The sequence below is a fragment of the Tupaia chinensis genome, unplaced genomic scaffold (assembly GCF_000334495.1).
Source record: "Tupaia chinensis unplaced genomic scaffold, TupChi_1.0 Scaffold000281_1, whole genome shotgun sequence".
Classification (NCBI taxonomy): domain Eukaryota; kingdom Metazoa; phylum Chordata; class Mammalia; order Scandentia; family Tupaiidae; genus Tupaia; species Tupaia belangeri.
The window spans coordinates 2,199,412-2,216,246 of NW_006159764.1; the positions used below are offsets into that span (position 1 = coordinate 2,199,412).

At 40.0% G+C, this 16,835-nt stretch overlaps 2 protein-coding genes across 9 annotated transcripts in view; one reads left to right on the plus strand and one right to left on the minus strand.

The window, feature by feature from the left end:
* The window catches only part of SERPINI1 (serpin family I member 1), an 83,118-nt gene extending 67,830 nt beyond the window's left edge, over window positions 1-15,288 (minus strand). For 2 of the 4 annotated variants that reach the window (XM_006150289.3, XM_006150290.3), the window contains exon 1: window positions 14,739-15,288. The gene's annotated coding sequence lies outside the window, so the exon portion shown is untranslated. The remainder of the gene's footprint in view (window positions 1-14,738) is intronic. The other 2 variants (XM_027772548.1, XM_014588508.2) reach the window with 2 other exon arrangements.
* Window positions 15,289-15,605: 317 nt separating this feature from the next.
* PDCD10 (programmed cell death 10) overlaps window positions 15,606-16,835 on the plus strand; it is a 48,128-nt gene continuing 46,898 nt past the window's right edge. For 2 of the 5 annotated variants that reach the window (XM_027772551.1, XM_027772550.1), the window contains exons 1-2: window positions 15,616-15,747; window positions 16,111-16,282. The gene's annotated coding sequence lies outside the window, so the exon portion shown is untranslated. Of the gene's footprint in view, window positions 15,748-16,110; window positions 16,283-16,835 lie in introns of all 5 variants that reach the window. The other 3 variants (XM_027772552.1, XM_006150291.3, XM_027772553.1) reach the window with 3 other exon arrangements.

A 16,835-nucleotide genomic window follows, 5' to 3' on the forward strand; every position in this document is an offset into this window, starting at 1 on the left:
AATCCCTTCTCCTCCATTCTCCTCTCGGGATCTTGGGCACGCACGCACACGCGCCCGGCGTGAGTTTTAAGCCACCGGGTCCGGGACACGAACTGCGGTCGACTACGTGGGAGTCCAGTGACATAGCCATTACGCTAACTGCTGGTTCCCTCCAACCTGATATTTTGAAATATTTGATTTAAAGTAAACTTTGGTGGATTTTTTTTTTTTAATCATCACTGGACATTCCCTAGTTTTGTCTGAAGTTAGAAGATTTAAATACTGGAACCAGCATTTGGTGTAATGGCCATGTCGCTGGACTCCTGTGTAGTTGACTGCGGTTCGAGTCCCAGACCTAGTGGCTTAAACTCAGACCAGGCGCATGTGTATGCATGCCCAAGATCCTGAGAGGAGAATGGAGAAGGGATTGTGGCATGGCCATCCCCCCTGGGGGTTGATTTCTCTCTTTCTGTGTCTCTGGCTCTCTCTGTCTTTCTGGCAAGCACATGCGCCCTATAGCAAAATCCTCTCCACAAAAAGAAAAATTAAATACTGATCTTACTGTTTTTTTTTTCCCCCTTTTCTTAATTGCCAGAGGACACATGGGCTCACCAGAGAGACAGAAAGATGGAGAGAGAGAGGAAAAAAGAAAGAGAGAGAGAGAAATCACCCCCAAATGGGGCGTGGCCATACTGCAATCCCTTGCTATTTCTCCATTGTGTTGAGATTATGCACATATGCCTGTGTTTATTTTGTTTTGTTTTTAGGTTTTTGCCACTGGCCACATGTACTTCCCAGAGAGAGACAAAGAGAGAGAAAGTGAGAAATCACCACTCAGGGAGGATGACCACACCACTGTCCCTTCTCATCCATTGTCCTCTCAGGATGTTGGACACGCATGCACATCCACCTGGTGTGATTTTTCAAGCCACTGGGACTCAAACTGTGGTCACCCATATGGGAGTTTAGCACCTTAACCACCACCACCTGTTGGCCTTGTGTGTTTTTTAAGCCACCAGGGTCAAGATCTGAACCACTATCAGGCATGTGGGAATCTGCTTTCCTGAACCATTAGGCCACAGGGGTGGGCCAAGATTTTATTATTTCGAAAGGGGTCAGGCCTGTAATTGTAACTGTCCTAAGTTTTACATTGGCATGTACATGTTGAGAATGAAAGAAAAGTCATAGTTGCAGAATGTATGGTATGATACACAAACACTGTGTAGTAGTTATGGACTCTCCTCAAAAATGGACACAAGAATTTTGATTACCTCTGAAGTAATGATTCGTTTACAACAATGTTTATACAAGCACCAAATACCAGCTTGGTTCCACAAAGTGACACATGGAGTAGTTTATGACTGTTCATGCTTCACTTTCCTTCTCTATGAAATGGGGATTACACTAGTGCCTGTTTTATAGGATTGTTATAAAAATTAAGCAGGACAATGTACATATGTAAGGATACTAGCACCTGCTTAGGTTATTGTAACTAAAGTCTAGTCTCAAAAAACAGTGCAGTGGAACCAGTTAATGATATAATGTTTATATTGCTGGACTCTCATGTAGTCGACTATGGTTTGAGTCCTGGATCCAGTGGTTTAAAACTCAGTCCAGTCTCATACGTGTGTGTGAGCCCAAGATCCCAAGAGGAGAATGGAGAAGAGATTGCAGTGTGGCCCATCTGCCCTGGGGAGTGATTTCTCACTGTCTGTATCTCTTTGTCTCTCTAGTGGGTGCATGCACCCTTTAGCAAAAATCTCTAAAAAAACAAAACAAAACACTCTCTCACTGCCTTCTTAAAACCTTCTATTTTCTCTTCATGTACTAAAAATATGCAAACCAGTATGAGGAACACATGATTATAAATCCATGGCTCAATGTTGCCTTTTCTATTTCATCAGTTTCTATACACAGTCATCTTATTGTTCCTCATGTTTAAACAGCATGGCTGAAACAAAACTTCTTGTAGAACCTTCTAAATTTAACCCAGAAGAGAGAAAACTTACATAATACATAACTAATAATGTCATACTCACATCTATAAAACAGTCATTCAAGATCAGCCATTATTTGAGGTATTTGGTTAAAATATACATATAGTGACACACAAGAAACAAAACACTTTGCTTTCTTAATATCTCTGAAAAGAATTCATATTGTATTTGCCAGTAGCTGTGAGTTTATATTTTAAGCACTGAAAGTTATTTTCATCTTAACCATTTGCAGGAGCCTTTAAGAAAATATGTAATTTTTGCTTTTCTCAGAAAACTGGAAATTAACAATTTACCCTCTTGTGATGATCCTTCACCCATCCAGCTAATAACCTACTGAGCCCAGACACTGTCCATAGCTTCTGCATCTCTGGACTTTCCACAACGGTGCTTTCTGTGTTCCAATTGTTCCTCCTCTTGTTTGTTCAGTAAACTATTGCTAATTTGTCTAAACATAGAAATTAAATAGCATTAAACAGTAAATTAAACAGTGTATTAAAAGTAAATGAGTTTTGACTAAGGGCTTAAGGGGCTAAGGAATGAATAAAGTGAATTCTACTGCAAGGGACTCTGCCAGATTTGGAAGATCACTTCCTGAGATCTAAGGCATAATTCAGTGGGGATTCCGGGCCCATTTGATAAATGAGATCTTCCTATTAAAGGTTTTCACTTACAAGTCATTCAAAGGGCAAGAAAGAAGGAAGCATTACTTAAAATATCAGCGTTTGCACTATTATAGTTAAAGTGAAATGGTTTATGATTTTTAAGTCATTAGCCTTATTGTCACATGACTGCCTTGTATAAAGATAGCAATTACTGTAACTTGTCATATACGGTTAATGGTTCTCAGTGATGGATTATTCATGCTTACTGACCTGAATATTATATTTCCATGGGTATAAAAAGCATAGATGTCTTAATTAATATATTTTGTGGCAACCAAGAGACAACAGTCAAATCAAAAAATAAAGTTTTCCAATGAGAGTAACATAAAAGAAAGGTGATAGGAGAATAACGTAGAGCAAGAAAAATGAACAAAAAATGAAGACTGAAAAGAGAGGAAATGAGATTTCGTATTTTAATTGAAAGTTGACATCATTCATATCCAAGAACAAGAGGAGAAATTTCAAATAGTGATTATCAATGCCACAATTGTAACTTTTTATAATATAGTGCAAACTGAATGGAGATGAATGGATATAATCCTTTAAAGGTAAATGTCTTTCCTAAAGAATTATTTCATTTAACTTTATTTATTATTACTACTTTTAAATTTGACCAGAGAGACAGACACGGAGAGAAAGAGAATGAGAGAGCAGGTCTGGGACTTGAACTGGGGTTGGCCATGTGGAAGTCCAGCACCTTTAACCACCATGACACCTGCCAGCCCCTAAAGATAAATTTTAAATGCTTTATATTTTCAACTGATTTACAATTTTCACATTTTTAGGTTTCTAAACTTATTTTTTGTATTGTAAAAACTATATAAAATTTGCCATTTTAGCCACTTGTTTGGGGAGAGGGTTGTGCATTTATCAGAGACAGAGAAACAGAGTGAGAGAAAAAAGCCCTCCCCATGGGGCATGGTCACGTTGCAATCCCTTCTCCATATCTCTCTCCTTTTGGGATGTTAGGCATGCATACACAAATGCCCAGAGTATTTCTTAAGCCACTAGGTTTGGCACTTGAACCTCGTGGTTTGCCATGGGTGGGGAATCATCTTGACAATTTTTAGGTGTATACAAGTGCTACTTTTAACAATTACTTCAATTATTATTTTTTTATTTTCCTATTGCTCAGATTCACAACTTTCTTGGTCATTATTCATCAGCTTCTCTCTTACCTCATATTGGGAGTAACACACTCAAATGCCTACAGAGGCCAGGGAGCCAAGGTAAATAGACAAAATTAGCTCAGAAGAAGACAACAAAGAATGATGGTGACTGTGATGAAGTGGCATTCAAATATATGAAACACAAGCACAGAAACTTATCTGCGGGCTGAGGTTGATTTAAGACCTGTGTTGTAATCTCTCACCCATAGCTGATGCAGGTAATTCTGTATCTCAAATTTCCCTTGAATCTGCATTATCATTGTTACCACCTTTGGGATACTGTCATCTCTGCTTCTTCCCAAGTCAATTTTTAAAAATTAATTAATTAGTTAATTAATTAAATTTTGCTACACGGTGCTGGCACTTGACAGAGAAAGAGAGGAAAAGTGAAAAATCACCCCTCCCCTCTGGGGACATAGCCAGTCCCTTCTCTTCTATTGTCCTCGGGATATTGGGCATGCATACACACAGATCCAGTGTGATTTTCAAGCTGCTGGATCTGGCTTCAAACCACCAAGCTGGTCATGTGGAATCCAGCACCTTAACCTCCATGCCACATGCTAGCCTCCCAAGTCTGTTTTTATCCTCTCTTATTCTTAACTTTATTTTTTTCTTTACTTTTCCCTGCTGAGTCCAGATCTGGCATCAAGGGGCATGTGTGTACTTATTCTTCAGATTGTTTTATGTATTTTAGTTAAGTATGACCAATACAAATAGGCTCATAGCTATTCTATCTTCCATATGGACTACATTTCTATCAGTATAGGTTATTCTCTGCTCAGAACAAAGCTCTTTTCTTTGAGTTATCTTGTCTTACAGAAATATGACCATCTCACATTTTAAAACTTACTCATCTGTTATTGCTTTGATATCCTTTTACTTTCAATTGATATTATTTTGCTTAACATTGTCTCTTTTAAACAGTAGATAGCTTGACTTTGTTTTCTACTCAATATGGCAGGCTTTTTCTTAAGTTTATTTATTTATTTTCTGAGAGATGGGGGAAGGGAGACCTCCAATGGGGCCTTCACAAAGTAATCCACCTCCAGTTTCAATTGCCCCAGATTGCAGACACTTGTGTATATAAAGACACCTGGCATGCTTAGAGAGGTCTTGAAACATGAACTCAGGACTTCTCCATGTGTGTCCAGTTGTGTTACCCCTGTGCCACCACCCAGTACACTTTAACATTTTATCATTCTAAATTAGTAATGGTTTTATTCCAAACATACCTGTACTACAAGAGTATCACATCACAACAAAAGCACCACAATAACCACTTGGGTAATACGACTTGGAAGATTTTTTGACTATTAGGTTTTCATATTGTTGAAAAATAAGTAGAAAGAAGATAGATGCAGAATGCTGGTCTATACATGTCCTTTCTCTTATGTTTGTGATGAAGATCCTATAAAAGTGATATTATTCTATTTTTCTTTTTGCTTTATGCCTAACTATTGTATTTTCTATGAATGTAAAAACAGGGAATTTGCCCTGATGTAAAATGTTACAATTGTAAAAGGCAATGCCACCTGAAAAGGGAATGCCCAAAGGGGAGAGGATTGACACCCCCCCCCACAATCCTGTGGAGGAGACCAACTAATTGGGTCGGGGCTCCAAGACAGATGGCCCCCAGGAGCCAATGGTGACCTTGCAAATCAAAGGAAAGTCCATTAACTTTCTGGCAGATATGGGGGCTGCATACTCTGTCCTGAAAGGGCCTGAAGGACCACTGGCAAAATCAAAAACTTCTGTTCAGGGCGCCACAGGAAAAATAAAATAATACTCTTGGACTCAGGCAAGAATAACTAACTTGGGATCTGGTATGGTCACCCAAGAAACCCATTGAACTCTTGGTTGAAAGAGTTAACCCATGGAGATACACAACAGTTTGAAAGTCCAAAAAGATGGTCTGGAACAAGCTCCAAACTTTGAGGAAAAATTTATAGCCTCAGGGCCCCTCTTAGGCCATAGCCCCAGCTTTGCCCACCATGGCAGTCCATAGGCTGAGCACCCTTTCCTCAGATTCCATAACCAAGCTACCCTATCCCTAAACAATTACCGCCTGCTTACTACCCTTGATGCTGTGTTTGGCTACTTAAACCAGATGCAGCCGGACCTAACAAGTGATTGCTGGCTATGCTTGAACCCTGAACCTCCAAACTTCATTGGGATAGGAGTAAATACCACTATTGGTGGAGGTGAATTGGAAATTCAAAATGCCACAGTCAATAGTCCATCCTTCGGCAGATGTAGCTGGGTAAAGATTCCATGGCTGACACTGGGGAATGCCCAGGGAAGTGGGTCTTGTTTTAAAACCAGTAGCTTCGACCTAGCCTCCTCCATTTACTCTGAGTCCTGCTCCTCAATCTTTCCCTTCCCTTCAAGGGTTCCCCACTCCCGCTTCCTAGTGGCCCCAAGGGGACTTAGTTCTCTTGTATGACTGGTATAGCCCCCTGCATTAACCCGAGCTTGTTTGAGGACTCAACTTGCCCACCTCACCTTTGTGTTTTGACCCACATTCTCCCTCAAGTCTACTATTACTCTGGAGAAGAGGGACAAGAACACCTAGGAATCTCAGAGCTCTCCAGAATGAAGTGAGCTCCCATTTTAATCCCATTAGGGTTAGGAATTGGCATCGCAGATACCACAGCCCTAGAGACCTCTGCACTGACATTGGGAAATGACAGTGTCAGAGCCCTATCAGTTCAAGTGGATAGATCAACAAGATCTAGAAAAAAGTGTGACCATGTTAGAGGAGTCTCAAGGCTCTTTGGCCAAGAAGGTGTTACAAAATAAAAGAGGATTAGACCTCTTGTTCCTGAAGCAAGGATGCCTATGTTTAGCTTTGGGTGAAGCTTGCTGCTTTTACACCAACCACTCTGGGGCAGTTAGACAAAATCTAAATGAACTAAGAGTAAGGTTAAAGGAAAGGGAGGAGGAGAGGAAAGCTGGACAAAATCGGTTTGAAAGTCTGTTCATTTGGTCCCCCTGGCTGACCATTCTTGTAACTAGCCTAACTGGCCCACTAGTTCTACTATTTCTTGGAGTCATGATAGGGCCCTGTATCATTAACTGACTGACTAGGTATGTTTAAAAAAATCCAATTGGTAAAACTCATAATGATGAGCACCCACTACCACCCCCTTCTGGGTGAGGAAATAGGTTCAAGGATTTTAATCCTGTTAAAAGTCAGTGGGGAATGTGACGAATTGCAGTGTATGGCTAATCACAGAATATAGTTTGTTAAGCTAAGAAAGCACCCTGCGAGCCTTACCTGAATGTGGTTAAAAATGTCCCCCAAACAAAGATAATCGCTACTCTGCTTCTGTAAACAGCTTGCAAAAGTTACTGGAGATTATGTGCAAAATATACTCCCCCTTGTACCCTTGCAGGTTTACAACCCTTGCAGCCCTTCTTCCCTTGCAACACCTGCGACCCTAACCCTTAGTCCCCTTCTCTCCCCCCTTTGAAAATTCCCAACCCACTCTTTGCAGACCCTTCCCCAAAGTTCAGTAATCCCCTTATAGTTTTTATACTTAAATGCTCTGCAAAAATGTGGGTTGTGGTTGTCATTCTGAATGCTACCTGTGTGCAACAGAAGGGTGACAGTAACTGGCCAGGAATAAAGGCTTTTTAAATTTTATTTCTTGGTGGTCTCGGTTGTTCTGATATCTTGAGCCACAACAAGTACCCTGATTTACATGTTAAACCAACCTTGCATTCCTAGGATAAATCTCAGTTAATAAGTGTATGCAATTCTTTTTTATGCTACTAGATTTGGTTTGCTAGTAACTTATTTAGCATTTTTCAGTGTATATTCAAATTTTCTTTTTCTTAAATCAGTTTTTGTCTTTCTAGCAATATTTTATCTAATTTGTGCTATATAACTGTTCATAATCTTCGTTAGTAACTCTTTCTCTTTCTTTATTTTAAGACTTTTTTTTTTTTTTTTTTTTTGGCTATAGGGCATGTGCACTTGCCAGAGAGAAAGAGAGAGAAAAGAAAGCAAGAAATCACCCCCCAGAGGGGATGGCCATGCCACAGTCCTTTCTACTCCATTCTCCTCTCGGGATTTTGGGCATGTACACACATGCAAACTGTGTGAGTTTAAGCCTCTGGGTCCAGGACTTGAACCATGGTCAACTACATGGGAGTTCAGCAATGTAACCATTACACTATTTACTGGTCCCAATCCTTTTTATTTCTGTAAGATTAGTAGTTATGCCCCCTCTTGATTATATTCACTTTTATATATCATTTTCCTTTAGGTTCTAAGAAAGTATCTTTTATTTTTTTAATTGACTAGTATACCTTCTTATAATATTTAATATGTATTCAGTCTTCATTAACTGTATTTTAAAGTGTAACTTCACTTTTCCATACACTTAAGTTGCTTGGCTCTTATATCAATCTCATTGTCCCTATACAACATTTTGGATAACTCTTACAGATTTCTTATGATTAGATTATATCCTTCCTACTTTCCTGAATTTCTATCTCAGGAGCTGGGGGAGGGGACTTAAACTTAGAGTTTAAAATCCATATTTAAATAAAAGTTACAGTTTACTTAAAATAACAAATCATAATAAAAGGTAACATTTAGTAAAATGCATTTAATAAGCATTTACCACATGCCTGTGTGATACACTCCATTGGACATCTCATTATAACAACATAAACAACCTATAGTCAAATTACATATCACAAAACCAACATTTATGGAGATTATCATACCAATATCATATAGCTAGAAATTATACACAAATATTTGAACTTAGTTTTGTCTGACTACAGAGCTGAAACTTTAGGAAAAAAAAAGAATTACTTAAATTTATTAATTTTTATTTATATTTAAAACAGAAAGAAAGAGCGAGAGGAAAGGGGTAGAGAGAGAGAGAGAGAGAGAGAGAGAGTGAGAAAGCAAGCGGATTGGTCCAGTATTTGAACTGTGGTCAGCCATGTGGAAGTCCAGCACCCTAACCACCACATCACCTACTGGCCACCAGAGTTGACACTTTACCATCATTATATAGCTGGGAAAATAATGGTATTATACAAATTTCACCTGGTATTATAAGTTAAAAAACTCAGGATATTAGATAATATTTGACCCTCCTTAGACATAGCATAAGTGATTTAATATCTGTAAGCAATTTAGGATACAAAATAGAGGTTTCATAACTAGAAGGTTGAATATATATTAAGAATATTAATTGCTTCAATGATTTTAAATTGCTTTGTGAGGTACACAACAATTAAATGCTCCAATAACTAATTTAATTCAAGTGAATGGCAAAAATTATACATCATAATACCATTTCTATAAAACAGTATTAAAGGGTAAAAACATAATAAAACTAACTAGCTCTTCAAGTTAAATAGGATTAGAAGACCTCAAATGAAACAACAAAATTTAGGCTATCAAGAATATGAGAGAAGCAATTCAATGTGGGTAAGACATCAGAAGTATTCCAAATGAGTTTTTCAAGGGTCGTTCAAAAAAAGTCAAGAAGCTAGAAGGGAAATGGGCTAGAGGTTGTATTAAATACTCACTGAATTGCCAGACTATGCTACAGAAATCACTTTGTGACATACTCCCTATGTTACTGGGGACTCTAGAACAGAAATATCTGGAAGAAATAACACATTTACAAAAATAAGGTTATGAAATCAATGTAAGTCCTACAATATCCGTACCCCCATCCTCCCACACTAAGGAGCTCAGAGGCTCCTTTCCTAGACTGAACCAGAAGAGAGCCTGGAAGCAGTGGCTGGAGCTGGCCGTACCACGTATGCTCCAGCTCTAAACTGTACAGAAGGCCAGCACTACGCACTGCTAATGCCAAGTCTCTAAGCCTATTCTTTTCCCTAAGATGGCTCAACAATGATAAATACCAGTGTAATCCCAGTTTAATAATCCTTAATAAGGCCTCTCAAATGTAACCATTTTATTGAAAATAGAACTTTCAAGAACAGGTAAATTTTAGTGAAGACAAGCATAAAACTTCATTTTACATTGATCTGTTTTTCTTTAAGTCTCTATTTCTATTTGTTAAAATAATGTCATAGAAATTATATATGTATGTGTGTGAGAGGGTTGTCAGTGAAAAGTACATTTTTAAATCAGCAGGATTCTAGAGGCAAAGAGAGAAAAGGACCACGACTTTTGAGTATCACTCAATGAATAAATTCATAGCTAAACCACACACACATATGCAAGGTTGTAGTTCACAGTAATATTTGCTCTGTGCATGCAAAAATCCAACAAAGAAATATTTATATAGCTCTAATATAAGCAACTACTGTGGGCAGAGGGTTGAATGTGGTGCTAAAACAGATGTCTAAAAAAAATTGTTTTTCCAGTTGGGCTTGATGTAAAACGATAGGTTGCCAGACAGTTAAACTAATTATTAGCACTTACCAAGTATGGCCTTACCATAAATATAAGGTCAATTAAACTCAGTTTCGGTTCTAAAGATACTTACCAAGTATCTAGAGAGGAAGACAGTTAAGAATGGCGCTAGCTCTACATAAGGCACAGTGCTAAAGCATTAAGAATAATGTCAAAGGAACATGAAGAAGGAACTATCAGCAGTTCTAGGCCAGCTTGTGTTCATGGGTATGTGGGTAAAAGTATGTTAAAAAAAAAAAAGGCAGTTAAATGGTTAAATATATGTTATTATTAATTTACTACTAAAGAACTACTTATAATAACCAGAACTGCTCAGCTCATAATAATGAAAGAAAAACCATACTAAATTGTTATTTCTAATATTAATCAGACTCATTTGTTTCTGGAAGGTCAAATGCAGAAACAATAACCATCCAATGCCACACAACCTTAAACAAAATGCCTGACTTCTTTTTATCTTCTTTTCCTTTTTCAAGGGGTGGGGTTTAGAAATAATTAGAAAAATGGAAGAGCAAATTCAATTTTTAAAAAGATTTATTTTATTTGTTATTATTTCTTTTTGAATTTTATCAGAGAGAAAGGGAAAGTGAGAAAGCAAGCCGCCAGGTTTGGGACTCGAACCAGTCGGCCATGTGGGAATCTAGCACTTTAACCACCATGCCACCTGCCAACCCCACAAATTACTTTTTATAGAATGAAATATCCATTTTATAGTTACGCTTCAACACAGGTATTCTCCAGGGACTTGAGGTTGCATGGTGGTGAGCCCTAGGCTTTCCATGAATGCCACTGGGGGGAGCTCTTTTCTTTCACCCATCTTCCCTATCTCTGGGATAAACATAGAAATGCTGGCACCCAACGTTGTAGATGAAGTCTTTGCAACCCACAAAGTCTAAGTGAAATGGGGCTCAAATGACACTCTTGCTAACTAGAACAAAGAGGTCTCAGAAGGACTAGAATGTATGGGGGGGGTCTTCAAAAAATTCATGGAAAATGTATATCATGAAAAAGTTATGCATGGATTTGAAAATCTGCATCAAAATGAACTTGTACTTTAACTGTATTTTTCCAAGGAACGTTTGAAATCCTGTATACTGTATGGTAATCATTCTGTGAGGCCAACTGTCACTTTTCTATCAAAGTGCAGTGTCTCCATGTGTACATTAAAGAAGTACTGGCCAATAGTTCTAATTAGGTAAGTGGTTATAGGCAACTTTCTATGCTGAACAGGATATAAGTACTCAGGACCAGCAGGAGATTGATAAAAAAATACATGGTCTCTAAGAGCTAATAATCTAACTACTTAAAACACACTTTCTAAACCTTAAAGACTAAATTCTGAGAAGAGATAAGATTAAAAAAAAAAAAAAAGAAACAACCAAAAACAAGTCAAAACAAAGCAAAGCCTCCCCCTGTGTCTAACAGTTAATCCTAATCTCCAAAGCACTGTTTAAGAATTTGTATTAAAATAATTAATTAAAGAATCATTACTCATCTTTGTCTTATTCAAGTACTTCTGCTATCAAGAGGAAAAATATTATTTTAGGTTTTTGCTTCTTTTTAGTATTTTGTCCAAATACTAATATCTCACCTAGAAGTGAATGCACACATGCAGGATATTTTAGGCTTTAATATACCACACTTGCTTGCAATCTAATGAATTAATGCCAGTCTGAATTCAGTTAAAATGATAATGTAGAAAAGTAATGTTTCCCACTATGGATATAGGCCTTTGAAAATTAATGATTGCAGGGAGAAAGCCATAAAATCCTTTCTAGGCATTTAACAAAACAAAACAAAAAATTAGCTCCCTTTCTTCTCTTGCTAAGTGTATGTTTCTTAAGCAGTTTTCTTCATATCCATCTCTGCCTCCTTTCCAGACTAAAGCCATTTGATCTTGAACCTTTAAGTCTGGCTCTTTTGTGCTGCATGCATCAGTGAATCCTTCTGTTAGAAATCCATGCTCCTCAATTATTTTTACTCAGTAGGTTTAGAATCAGAATTTCACATTTAAAGAAAAGTCAAAAGATATTGTACTTTGAAATTAACCAAGCCTTTTGGGTGAAGAGCAGTTACCCCAGAGTCATTTACACTCTGTTGCTTTTCTTTCTCATCATATCATACATTCACTGATAGCCATTGGCAAATAGTGAAAATCAAGTGCAGAATAAATAATATGCTTTTAATCTAAGTGGTAGTATACATAAAATTATAAACTGTCATATACTAAACCTTCTCAACATTAATCAAGCAAAGTCATGAGATTATCTCTGAGATGGAATGTGAACACTGATGAAAACGACTCAAAAGTTGAAGGTAAGAAAATGCCCAAGTACCAATGTTGCCAATGATTTTCACCCATAAAAAAATGTGGTCTCCTTAATCCCAAATGATACAGGAACCCAGTCTCATTCATCGACAAACTAAAAATGATCCAATTCCTGGAAACAGGTTTAAAAAAAATTCCAGTCCTTTAATACTACAAACTCATTCATTCCTAAAGAAATTCTGTTCTTTATGATACCTCAGAGCAAACCTATGCAGAGCTGGAATTCAAAATCCATTTAAATGTCAACTGTTTTGATATTTATTTTCTTTCCATGTGTTTGGTTACTAACTGATCCTCAACAAAATTATTTCCAAAAGATATTTCAATAAAGACTCTGAAAGAACTTCACTGCCAGGATAATAATCATTGTTATATGAGAGAAATAGCCCAGTGACAACAAATATTCAGTCTCACAAAATGAAATCAGTAGTGGAGCCTGAGAGAAAAACTAAGCCTAATCACAAATAACAAGGGCAAATATAATCTTCTCCAAGCCTCACTACACCCAAGTACCTAGTTTTTCTCTCCCCAAACAATTTCCACTGGGTCCCTTCATCTATGTGGATTAACAGATCCTCATCATGCCACAAAGGTAGACTCTGATCTGTGCCATGGCTGCTAAGTTTACTGGCTCCTGCTGATTTTTCTTTCTTTTAAGCTCTTTGCTGCTTCTAAGACATCTGATCTGCTTGGGGACAATCTAAAAGAAGCTGTTTTTTCCTGAAATCTGTCTATACATTTTTCTTGTGTGTGAGAGTGTAGAAGAAGAGAATGTACATTGACATGTAGACTTATCCATATGTCGCACTCAGTAGGACTGAACTTTAAGCTTTCAAGAGAATTCCCTTGAGCCATTTCTTTCCCCAAAGGAATGATGTGTGTACAAAAATAAAACTTAAAACCCCAAGTAAATCAGGAAAGGATGCAAACAGAAGACAATTACTTCATTTTATTGACCCTGGTTCAAAATAATTGAGATGCAAGTCTTCAGACACACTCTGAAATACACGACTGTCACAATGAAGGCATTTCAGAGTCAAACGTGCTGCAATATGCTGCTATGATTAAAAGCCATGTAATCTAGGGAACCTCTGTAACAAAAAGAAAATGAAAATAAAGTAGGCACATAGCTTCCAATTACTTTTCTAAAAAGAAAAGTCTGTAATTTTATCATAGTTATACAAAGGTAGGTGCGACTTTCATCTTTACCTAATTTTACAACATATTTCTACCCATAGATATTGTAATTACATTCAAAGGAATCCACAAGGTTTAATACCCAGAATAAACTATTATTTTACAACACTACATGTGTTTTAAATCTGAATCCATCATAACACATACTAAGGGTAATCATTTAGCATATATTCTGTAAGCAGACAAAAGATGCTTCCACAGCTTTCTCTTGTACTCTTGGTCTTTTTTTTTTTTTTAAATGTACAAATATTACTGCACACAAATGAAAGAATAAAAAGCAGCTACGAAGTACACCATATATTCCCATCGTAGGCTGAGTCCAAGTCTTTGTTCCAATATCTTAGAATCAGTAGAAAAAAAGCTAAGTACCCACCCATGAAATCACATTTTTACATTATTGCTGGCAAAAGTTAGACTTCCCATACGTTCAGCCAGAACCCATCCTATCCTGGCCATTCCTGCCTGTATTTGCTTCTCAACACAGATCTCTTGCAGTTCTACGAACCTGCAATACAACCCTGTTATCCGTCCTGTATAACAAACAGGTCGGTATCGGGACAATCTGCTAAATCAGCGTAAAGGGCAGACATGGAAGAAGAACGCAAAGTTATTTTCCTAGTGAAATAGTTCTAAAGTAATTCCATATTAAAGATACAATTTCTGCTTTTTACCAGCTACGCACCTATCCAGCTATCATCCACCTTGTCCTCAAAGAAACAGGGTTTCCCTCAATCTTGAAATCTCCCAGAACAGTTTTAATGGTGCAACTCAAGCCAAAAACACTAACCACACCCTTTATAGCCAGGGTCATGCCTCCTTTTGCTTTTTCCCCCCTCAAAGTCCAAAAATGTACATCCTTCACTCGAAAGGGTTTGTACTCGTTTTCTAACCCAAGGCAGACTCTTTCAGCTATTCCTTAATGTAATTCCTACTGGAAGACGCTTTCTCCAGGGTAGTGTGCGGACGCCGGGAAGGGGCACCCGCGCTTACCTCCCACACACCTGCAACCCCTGGCGGGATGCTGGAGCTGATGCTCGGAGGACTGCGCTCCGCTCTGCTCTGCTCTCGCTCCTGTTCTCGTCTCTCCCGGGAAACTACAGTCCAGGCTGCGCCTTCGGCTTCTACAGGGACCCAAGCTCCGCCTCCCCCTTCTCTAGTTGGCGAATTTGGCAGCTGTTGCTCCTCCCTCTGCTGTTCCGGCTACGGCCCGGGCTGGAGGCGGCGGGAAGCTGCTACTCGGGTATCTTCCCGCTCCCTGCACTTCAGCAGCTGCTCTGCCTCTTCGGTTCCCTGGAGGGTCACTTTCCCTTCACTCGTGGCCTCACACCTGGAGCTTCCTCCCGCTCAGCCCGGGCGACTCTGCAGGGAACCCAGGCTCAGCCTCTCTCTCCTCGAGCTGGTTGCGTGATGTGCCTGAGGCTTTGCTGCCCGCGGGAAGCTGCTCCTCTGACCCGGGATGCGTCCCACCCTCCCCAGCGATTCCCTGGAGGCTTTCTCGGCTCCTGCGGCGCACTCAGCCCAGCTGCTTCACGTTCCCCACCTCCGGCCCCCCACCTCTTCCTTCCTCTGCTCTACTAGCCCGCCTCCTCCATGGGTGCGGCGCCTGCGGGGCTGAATCTGCACCCTGATTGGCGCAGGTGAGAGCTGGCCCCGCCCACTCCCTTCTCGTTTTACATCCTCTCCCTTCATCTCACCTCCTCCCTCAAAGGAGGGAACTCTCCTACTATTGGTTAGCAGTGTCCCCACCCATCGCCTTAGGCTCTGTCGCACGGCCTGCCGGGAAATGTAGTCTTATCAGTGCAGGATGTGGGCAGGAATTGCCGGCCTCGCCGGCGAGTAGGACTACGAGTCCCCATCGGTCCCTGCGCCACTTCGGCTGGGCAGGATTCCGGACAACGCCTGGTTCCTCTCTGGTCCTTCCGGCGTCGCCGGAGTGAATTGATCCCGGAGTTAAAGAGGGCTCCAAAGGTGGGAAGTGAAGTCAGTGCCTCAGTTGCTGGTAAGGTGTAGCTGTTGTGTTCCAGTCCCCGTAGCTCCGCGCGGAGGAAAAGAGGCCTGGGGTCACACCGGGGTCGTGGCTGAGGCACTCGGGCTTGGTTCTGGCAGGGGGGGGGGGGGGGGGCGGGGGGTATGGGCGTAAGCGAGTTTACCCTACGTGAGTGGCGTAAAGAGGGTTTGGAAATGCCGCCTGCCGGGCTCGGGCCTGGGCGCCTCCAGGAAGTCTTCTCTCGGTGGGGGCGGGAGGGGAAGGGCGAGGTTGGCCTCTGGTGCCCCGGGAGAAGGGACAGGGCGGATGTGCCTCGGGTGGGGTCCTCTGGAGGTGTGGCTAAGGGCGAGAGGTGAGGCTGCTGTTTTCCCCCAGCTTTCTAAGTAAGACAGGGAAGGAGTGGACGGAGAAGGGGTGCTTGGGAGTCTGCTCTGGAGGGGTGACTCGGGTTATGCCCTTCGAGGGACGAGAACTGGAGAAGGAAGAGTCGGATGTTGACAGATCTTCGGATTCAGTTCCAGTTTTATGATGGGACCCCTCTGAGGAGGTAATTTCGTCCCCAGCAGAAAGGCTTGATCCTCTTAGTTGTAATGCCGTAGATATGTTTACACCTCTACTGTTTCCAAAGCTCTTCCACGGCGAGATGCTGATGAGGAAACTGGGAAACTGGGAGAATAAATGACGTGCCCAAGGTCACACGTAGGGACAGTTCTGAATTTGGTACAGTTCAAGTCCAACTTCGGAACCAGAGCTAGCTATCTAATAGCCCGAGAAAGAGTAGGGAGGTGGGTTATATTTTTTTAAAGAACGTGGAAGAAGTTGCAAAGTAATGGTATTTTAGGATTTCTAGGAAGCCATTTGTAAGATGAAAAGTTGTGGATCTTTTTAAAATTGTTTTTAAACCAGGGTGAAATTCCTCAATGAAGGAAAGCCTCTAACCTTTTATGGGGAAAAATAGAGAAAAATTAGTTTCAACTTAAATATTTTTTTCTTTTATCAGAGATAAGCTAAATGATAGATCTTTTTCTTAGTCCATTTTTCGGGGAGACAGTGAGATAGAAGAGCATCAGTTAAACAGTATATCCCGTCCTTACAATGAA